The 9,308-nt window shown below is 39.4% G+C and overlaps 1 pseudogene; it reads left to right on the plus strand.

Moving 5' to 3' along the window:
• The first annotated feature begins 95 nt into the window (after window positions 1–95).
• LOC108700629 lies at window positions 96–7,227 on the plus strand (annotated as a pseudogene).
• The last annotated feature ends 2,081 nt before the right edge of the window (window positions 7,228–9,308 follow it).

The following is a 9,308-nucleotide window of genomic DNA, read 5'->3' on the forward strand; positions in this document are numbered from 1 at the left end:
GCAAAACCATTTTAATACACATGGGCGACTTATTAGTTTGATGGTACACAGTATGTCATTGTTGCATTTAAAAGTTTTATGTTCTCCTGTTCAGGATGAAGACATTGTTTGACGAGATCAAAGCTTCAGTTAAGAACAATAGCAATTACGATCGCTCGTTTTGGAGGCCTGTGCTGCCCTGGGGTGGCATCTTCACTATTAAAGCTGGGCGTAAAGCAGTCTCTTGTACACCACTGTATGTTGAGATAACTCTGAAAAATACATGCACAATTGATGGCTTTTTAATGTTGTTATATGTCATATTACGTGAAAACGACACCTTTCCCAGAGAGCTCTCCCATTAGCTAGGCCGGGATTTTGTAAATTGCTTTCTCCATCTAATGGATACTTATAGTTTCACATCAGTCAAGCTGCTTTGGATATGGGACAAGATGGATAGAAACCAGTACAAGTCTGGGATTCGCAAAGCAACTTTAGAGATAGACTTATTTGGGAATGAACATGAGAACTTTACTCATAATCTGGAAAATCTTATGTCCACTATACAAGAGAGTTACTGCTCAAATACAGACTGCTCCACACGTGTGCAGGAGAGCCAGATGCATACAATACTTATCAAGTAGGTTTGAAACCAAATATACAAAAAATAGCTTGTCTTGTTTGGATTATGACACATGGGGTGATTCTTGGGAGTTTCATCAAATCTCATTTTAATTGCATAAACTCGAGGCATCCGCTCAATTAAAAATGTCCCTACTGAGGTTTGTTGTCAGTGGGAAGCACATGAATACACCAACCATGTTGACATGCCCCCGAATACACTTTTGTTCCAATAGTCAAGCATGCAAGAATCAAGGACAAAATTGTCAGTGATGTTTTTTTACATGAGAGTCCAATGGACATAATTTCGCTGTGGCATATTTTGGTGGAGATTAATGCATCGGGCAGCGTACCCAATAATCATCCTGTGTGCTGTATAAAACATCACTATACTCTCAATTTGCACTTTTTGTTTTCATAAAAATATTTATAGGTGAATTAATTTTTTGTTTGCTTTTGACATCTTGTTTTATGACTTGCAGTGCTATATTTGTCTTTAACTGGCCACCCTATTGTTTTCTAATTCAGTAATTCTAATTCACTAATGAAAATTATTGAGCAAGGGTCATGGTAGATTGGCAATTGTGCATTGCATGATCGCATCCGTTGCTGGACATTCTTAAAAGATGGTCTTTTTCAGATTTAGTGATAGAAGAAAAAATAACTCACTTAAGTTTGTTTACCCATATACAATAAATACCATAAAACTATAGAGCAAATTTACTAATCTCCGAAATTGCGCCAGTGACGGCTTCGCTGACATTGCAACACTTAGCCAGGCGTAGATTCGCCAGGCAACGCTAATTCACGAAAATCCGAAGTTGCGTCCAGGGTTCCGAACGCTTGCGAAGCGATAATACGATAAGCAGTAGCGATGCCTAATAAGCATACGACGTGGAGTTAAAGTACAATGGATGTATATGTTGCAGTAACTACATTACACTACACAAGGCCAGGGAACCTTAATAAAATAAAATAGAGGTGTTATATTGCTCTATACAGGTGCCCACTGTATAGTTTAGGTTTATATGTAGGGGGGGAGGAGGGAACCCCAAAAAAAATTTACAATTTTTTTTTAGCCTATCACCCTGTAAAAAGAAAAAGACGCTTGGGTTTTTTGGGACTTTTCAACTTTTTTTTGAGGAACTCCGATCTTCTCTATTGCACTTCGCCTGGTCTAAGGTGGCGAAGTCTGACGCAAGAGGTAACGTTCAAAAAAATATTAAGAAAAATTAGAGCATGGTGGTCATTGAAAGAAATGAACTTGTAAACCAATAACAGTAATTCATTCTTTACAGAAAGTCAATGTAAGGCTCTGCACTTAGTTAAAAAGTGTTTAGCCTTCCACAAATGTGGTTGCTTGTGTGTTAGAGAACTTGTCCAAAAGACAGGAGAAATCCTGTCAAAACTTTTTTTTTTTTTATCATGATGCTTGTACCACCATCAGTGGCGGAACTACTGGGGGAGCAGGGGATGGGCAGGGCCCCCGGCAGTCCGCACGGCGCTGTGCGGCGCATATTCCCGGCCAGTTTCCGGGTGTACGGAGGGGGTCGGGGGCCCGGCTGCGCGTCCTGCGCCAGGGCCCGTCCCCCTCTAGTTACACTTCTGACCACCATGCTTCACTGTCTTTACAGTGTACTGTGGCTTGAATTCCGTTTTTTGGGTTTGTCTGACAATCTGTCTGTGGCCCCTAGACCCAAAAAGAACAATCTTGCTTTCATCAGTCCACAAAATGTTGCGTCATTTCTCTTTAGGCCAGTCAACAAGGGTCATTTATCAACACTGGGCAGTAACCCATGGCAACCTATCAGATTGCTGCTTTCATTGTTTTACTTGCAGCTGGCTTTAAAAAAAAGCTAATCAGTGATTGGTTGCTAAAGGTAACTGCCCAGCAAATTTGTACCAGTGTTGATAAATGAGCTCCAATGTGTTCTTTGGAAAATTGTGACCTCTTCAGCGCATCTTTTTTTCAACAATGAGACTTTGCGGGGGCTTCTTGCTGATAGCTTGGCTTCACATAGATGTCTTCTAATTGTAACGCTTTAGCTCTTCTTTGGTCTTCCTGGAGCTGATCATTGGCTGAGTCTTTGTCATATTGACTGTGTTTTGAAGTGTAGTTTTCTTCCATGTCTTTCAGGTTTTGGTTGCCATTTTAAAGCATTTGAGATCATTTTAGGTGAGCATTTTCAGCACTTCTTTATATGTTTTTCCCTCTCCAATCAACTAATCAAAGTGCATTGTGTTCTTCTGCACAATGTCTGAAACAACCCATTTTCAGAGAGAAATGCACTATAACCAGCATGCACAATATTAGCTGCCATACTTTGGGACCATAATTGACAGAATGAATGACCTCACTGATTGATCTCCACACTGCTATTATTTGGAACAAGCTATTACAGTATTATGAACACTGATATTATTTTAAACAAGTCTCAATTACACAGAATCAGCAGCATGCATGTCATGACTGTTGGGTCTTGGTTTTCTATGACTCCACTACACCTACTAGTAAATTATTTTCCATGTAGAAATATAATTTCTACCGAAAACAGTGATTGATCAGGTTAGTGATGTCAGACTGCTATATACAACTGTGTATACCTTTGTCCATAAATAGGACATTTGTTGAATAGGGGTTTTCTTCCATGGGATTCAAAGTACTTTACAGAAATCGAGGCGGCACTTATAACCGCACACAGTATGACAGACACCAGGAGATTATGTGATTTGTAAAAGATCACATGGAGTTGGCACAAGGAATCAAAACAGGGTCTCATGGTTGAGATTCCCCATCAAAGGCTGATAAACACTAAGCTAACTTTAAACCAATAGTAATAATGAGCTCTATATTAAGAGTCCTGCAGCGGGTCAGGTACCTGCGGGTTGCGAGTAGAAGTTCCTGGTGCGGGTATAGACGCGGTTTTGCGGGTCTTCTCAATAGTGATTTTTACTCTTTTTTTTCTGATCACGTCTGCTTCCGAAGATGTCACTTCCGGTTTGCAATGATAACACTTCCTGTTTTATTCCTTTTTTTGATCACGCCTACTTCTGATGATGTCACTTCCGGTTCACAATGACAGCACTTCCTTCTTCTGTATGGTCCGGGTTACGGATAAGGTACTTGCGGGTCGGGTAGTGGGTCCAAGCGGGTAAGAATGCAGGTCTGGGTTGCGGAATGCAGGTTGTGGTTTCCCAAAAATGGACCCGCGCAGGACTCTACTCTGTATAATCAAACCTCTCCCTTCACTAAGGATTTGAGATAAAAAAGCAGCTCATTATACAGAGGGCTTCCACAGTGGTAAAACTCAGGCTGAACCAGGTAGTTAAAAACTGACACAGTTTTGAGTTTCGTGTTTGGTGCAAGAAATAAAAAAAACAGGTATTTCTGGATTAAAGCAATAAGAAAAAAGTGTTTTTCACACAAGCCCTATTCATTGAACACATGTTGAAAGAGGGGTATGCTGCTCCTTTAATTCTGTTGCACAGACAAGCAACCACACATTTTAACCCTTTTGTTTTAATATAGGTCTAGCTAGAGAATGATGCAGATTTATTTAACTCTTTGATACAGTTGAGGTGAAGCACAGTAACAATATGTTATGCAGTACTCTGCATTCAGCATACGTATGCTATATAGTCAGTAAGTCTTAAAGTTACCCAACACTTCTGAACATTTAACAACACGATCTAATTCTACAATGCTTATATATGTTTTGTAGCTTCTATAAAGTATGCTCTTACCTAGAGCATCTGATATAAAACACCCTTTTCTTTTTGGTATCAACTCGGTCTTAGTACAGTAGCTCTAATACATCTTCTAGGCAAAAGGAGCCCCCCTATAAGATATATTGGATCTAACTGTCAATTATTATCTGACACCCAACTCCTGCGTGAAGAGAGAATGAAGAGAAACAGATGCTGAGAGATGAATAGCGAAGATAAACGTATGAATTTTTAATTGATTGTATTTAGAAAGTCTCTTATTTCAGCATTCTGAAGCTTAAATTACATTTTTGTAATAGTTCCCCTTTAAAGGAAAACAAAAGCTTATGTGTTGAGTGTCTTTACAAGGCTACCACAGCCCTTGAATATTGAAGATTTGTGCCTATGAATAGAGCCCAAGTTGCTTCATATTCTTTTCTGCTAATTCATAGCAAATGGCTTGCTATCAGTTGCCAATACATAATATATAGTAATGAGGGAACAACATATGATAGCGCTAAATGTTCGCAGGCACTATGGTCTCTTTAGTGCTGATGGGCATTATTTGTAAAGATTACCTTCTAAAGCATTCAAGGGCTTAATTCAGCAGATTAGAATTCGTCTGTGCTGGATATGTGTATTAGTATAACTACTGTATGTTCAGCATAATATGGTGAATGAAGGATGTAGAATACTTTTTAATTCTTTAACATTTAAAAAAAAGTGTACCTTGCTAAATATAAAAGGGGGCATCCAGTCCAGCTTTGCTTAGTGATTGGGGTTGCAAAGAGTAGATGCAATTATTTTTATTTTATTATTTATCTTTAGTCCAATAGTCCACCACATGATATTCCAAATGGAGATCTCATTCAGATAGCAGTGGATGAACTTTTCTGCTCCAGGACACAATGCGAGGAGTATGGGTAGGTAATTAATTAGCTGATAAATAAAGATCAGGTAACACGCGGATTTATCAAAATGTGAGATTAGTGTTTCATCCACTTTCTGTTCATTTTAGAAGTGGATTTATCAAATGGTGAACTCCAACTTCTAAAACTCCAATAAGAATGAATAGAAAGTGGGTAAATTTTTCTGTAGTGAGCTCTAATCTCACACTTTAATATGCCCCTAGGTGTTTGGTTTACTTGAGAATAAATTACAAAATAAACTGTTTGTTGTTTTCTTTCTACAAAGCTAAGAGGAAACCAGCAAAAATTAAATGGAAGCTTGAAATTATACTGTATCTAGCATATAAACATATTCTATGTATGTTTTCTTGAATAGAAAAATTAAGTAGTATTAAAAGATTAGTTTATGTGCAAAAAAAATTTCCCTCTTTGTATATTTACATCTGTACATTGAAGCTAGTACCAGTGAGGCAGTATTCATAGATAATTAACAGAATGACAGCACCCCTAGTACATATAAAGATAGCACTGTTGCTTTCACCTGAGAGTGCCACAGATATGATTCTCAATATGTTATCTCCCACACATACAGTGCCCTCTATGAATGCCAGATTTCAAGCAGTCATTGCATACAATGGATATGCAAGTACTACACATAACTTCTTTAAAGGGGAAGTAAAGTCTAAAATAGAATAAGGCTAGGAATGTTGTATTTTGTATACTAAACATAAACATGAACTTACTGCACCAGAAGCATAAATAAACAAATGAGTTATGCTTTTAAAGTTGGCCGCAGGGGGTCACCATCTTGTAACTTTGTGAAACATCTTTGCAAGACCAAGACTGTGCACATGCTCCGTGTGGTCTAGGCTGCTTAGGGATCGTCTTAAATTATCAAAACAGCACAAGTCAAATAATGTCTGCCAGAAGCCAATACAGCAAGACTTATTAATAATCAGAATATGCAGACTGCACTGGGTCCTGTGTTGTCATGTTATCTAATGTGGATTTTATAGTTTTTGTATTGTTTAATACAAACTTTCTTCAACTCTGCAGAACCAGTGGCTGCAGCAAAATAATGCTCCACATAGAATTCCAGTTTATCTGTTTAAATCTGGCTCCATGATCTTAGTCCCTGCAGCTGGAATTGGAAACAGTAAAGGGGTTGTAAAGGCAAAAGTAAAATCCAATACAAATCTCTACACAGTCGCTGACTATTCTACAGCGAAACAAACAAAGCTGTTTAAGTTCTGCATGGCTGGGAAGTAAGACGGGGGCTCCCCCTGCTGTTCATAAGTATGATTGTTTCCCTGCAGAGCAGTTAGGGACCGTGTGACAATTCCTATCCACAGCAGTAAATGAAAGGAGAATCTTACTGCATATAGTCAGGTTTGTTATAAAAACAGTACACATTTTTTATTTAAAGTAGATTGGAGATAGGTTTCTTTTTCATTAAAGAAAGTAAAAATGGATTTATTTTTTTTTGCCTTTACATGCCCTTTAATATACTTACCATTACTTTGTCCCAAACATTATGTTGCCCTGAAATGAGGGGGACTATTTATAAAAACTTTACAGTCTGGAATGTGCACATCATATATGAATTGTTTTTAATATTTTACACTGAGGAGCAGAGGGGGTAAAGAAAATATGCCTTTGTCCCACACATTATGGAGTGCACTGTATATAATGGGGGTTTTAATGTTAACCAGAAGAGAGGAAAAATCACAGACTTTGTGGTACTTGTATTTATCTGACATTTGAGCATTCTTGGTGGTACATAATCCTATTAATCTCTCCTTAAGGTGTGGCTGTTTAAGGGAGTTTTCACCTCGAATGTTCTGCCATGGACCACCACCTTTTGTTGTATTAAATATGGAACAGTGGAAATCAGAAGATCTTGCATATGTGCCCTACTGCTTAGAATTATCTGATAATAAGTAAGTTGACCAGTGGTTTTGTGGTTTACAGACTTTCCAAACGTGAAGAAGGAGGTTCTTTCTCTAGCTATATTCTCTTGGGGTTTCACCTTCTGATCTTGTTTCAGCATAGCTGCAAATATTAACACAGGACTACAGTGTCATTGGCACATGGGTATCAATCATTATGCTCAAAGTCAAAAAAGGATTGGGCTTCTCCAAACTCATCCCGTGTATGTGTTCTCCTAAGTGCAGCTCCATTTATATCCCAGGTGCTCCGCCACCAGTGTTCCCACTGTAATTAGACTTGCTCAGAGAAAAAGAAGTCGGCAACTAACATGTTTCAGGAGCAACTCCTTTAATCATAGCTCAATGATTAAGAAAGTTGCCCCCGAAACGCGTCAGGCGACGGTCTGTGATCTGTTGCAATAAACCACCATCCTTTTAAGCATGTCGAAACACTTGCAGTTGCGTAGGTCTTTTGTAAAACATACAGCAGCTATAGCTTAAAAAGCAAGACCTCCGCAGAATTTTGCACTGAAATCCATTTCTCAAAAGAACAAACAGATTTATTTTTTTAAATTGAATTTAACATAGGGCTAGACATATTTTCAGTTTCCCAGCTGCCCTAAAGCATGTGACTTGTGCTCTGATAAACTTCAGTCACTTTGTAACTGCAAGTTGGATTGATATCACCCCCTCCCTTTACCCCCCCCCAGCAGCCTAACAACAGAACAATGGGAAGGTAAACAGATAGCAACTGCCTAACACAAGATAACAGCTCACTGGTAGATCTAAGGACAACACTCAATAGTAAAATCCAGGTCCCACTGCGATACATTCAGTTATATTGAGTAGGAGAAATAACAGCCTGCCAGAAAGCAGTTCCATCGTAAAGTGCTGACTCTTTCTGAAAGCACATGACCAGGCAAAATGACCTGAGATGGCGCCTACACACCAATATGGAATTTTATATTGTACAGTGAATTATTTTCAGTGTAAACAGTGTAATTTAGAACTAAAAACTACATCATAAACATCATGACAGAATCCCTTTAAACACTTGTCTTCCAGGAACATAAACAATATATTTTATTACTAAGCTACAGGTGAAATTTCAAGTTTCTCATATTTCTGTGATTGTTTACACATTGACACGGTGGTACACGGCAGGCTGGTGGGATAAAATCTGTATTAGGGGGCGGGGACATGAGCACGTGCTCCCTTCTACCCTCACATCCTTATAACATACCTCCCAACTGTCCCGTTTGTCGCGGGACAGTCCCGATTTTTAACAGCTCAACACGCAGTCCCGCATTGTTACTGAAATGTCCTGTCTTTCTCTTTGATCTCCTGTACTGAGCAGCCAGAAAAAGATACAAAGTTTCTTAAAAGAGAAGGAAACCCTGTAGAAAAAAAACCCTGTACCCCCCCACCACACGTAGACCCCCTCCCTCCAGGCTAACTGCCCCCCCCCCCCGTGAAATGCCCCATACTTTATACTTACCCCTTGTCGCAGATTCTGGCAACGGACTTCACGGCATCCATCTTGCGGGTCCTCTGTAAAATGACTGGGAGATTGGTAATCTCTAGGGATGCACCGAATCCAGGATTCTGCCTTTTTCAGCAGGATTCGACCATATGCATATACAAATTAGGGGCGGGCAGGGGAATCGCGTGACTTTTTGTCACAAAACAAGGAAGTAAAAAATGTTTCCCCCTTCCTACCCCTAATTAGCATTTGGCCGAATCCAAAATAGAGGATTCGGTGCATCCCTAGTAATCTCCGTCAATTTCGGTGCATGCGCAGTTGTCTAAAACCGGCAAATTGCTCCAACTGCACATGCGCCGACATACCGATGTCCCAGTCATCTTACAGAGCAGCCAGAAGATAGATGCCATGAAGTCCGCTGCCAGAATCTGCGACGAGGATTAAGTATGGGGCATTTAGCCTGGGGGGAGGAGGAAGGGGGGTCTACGTGTGGTATGGGTTTTTTCTACAGGGTTTCCTTCTCCTTTAAACTTAATTGGCTTTTGGCAGAGAGCCCAAAATATATGACCGGTGAATGTATAACAATATAATATAATCAATGAAACAATTGTAACCGTTTAAGATAAGCAGGTCTTTTGGAGAAACTGTGACTTGCAGCTTTAAGGGGCAATTCACTTTCGTTAG

The sequence above is a fragment of the Xenopus laevis genome, chromosome 8S (assembly GCF_017654675.1).
Source record: "Xenopus laevis strain J_2021 chromosome 8S, Xenopus_laevis_v10.1, whole genome shotgun sequence".
In the NCBI taxonomy this organism is placed as follows: Eukaryota; Metazoa; Chordata; class Amphibia; order Anura; family Pipidae; genus Xenopus; species Xenopus laevis.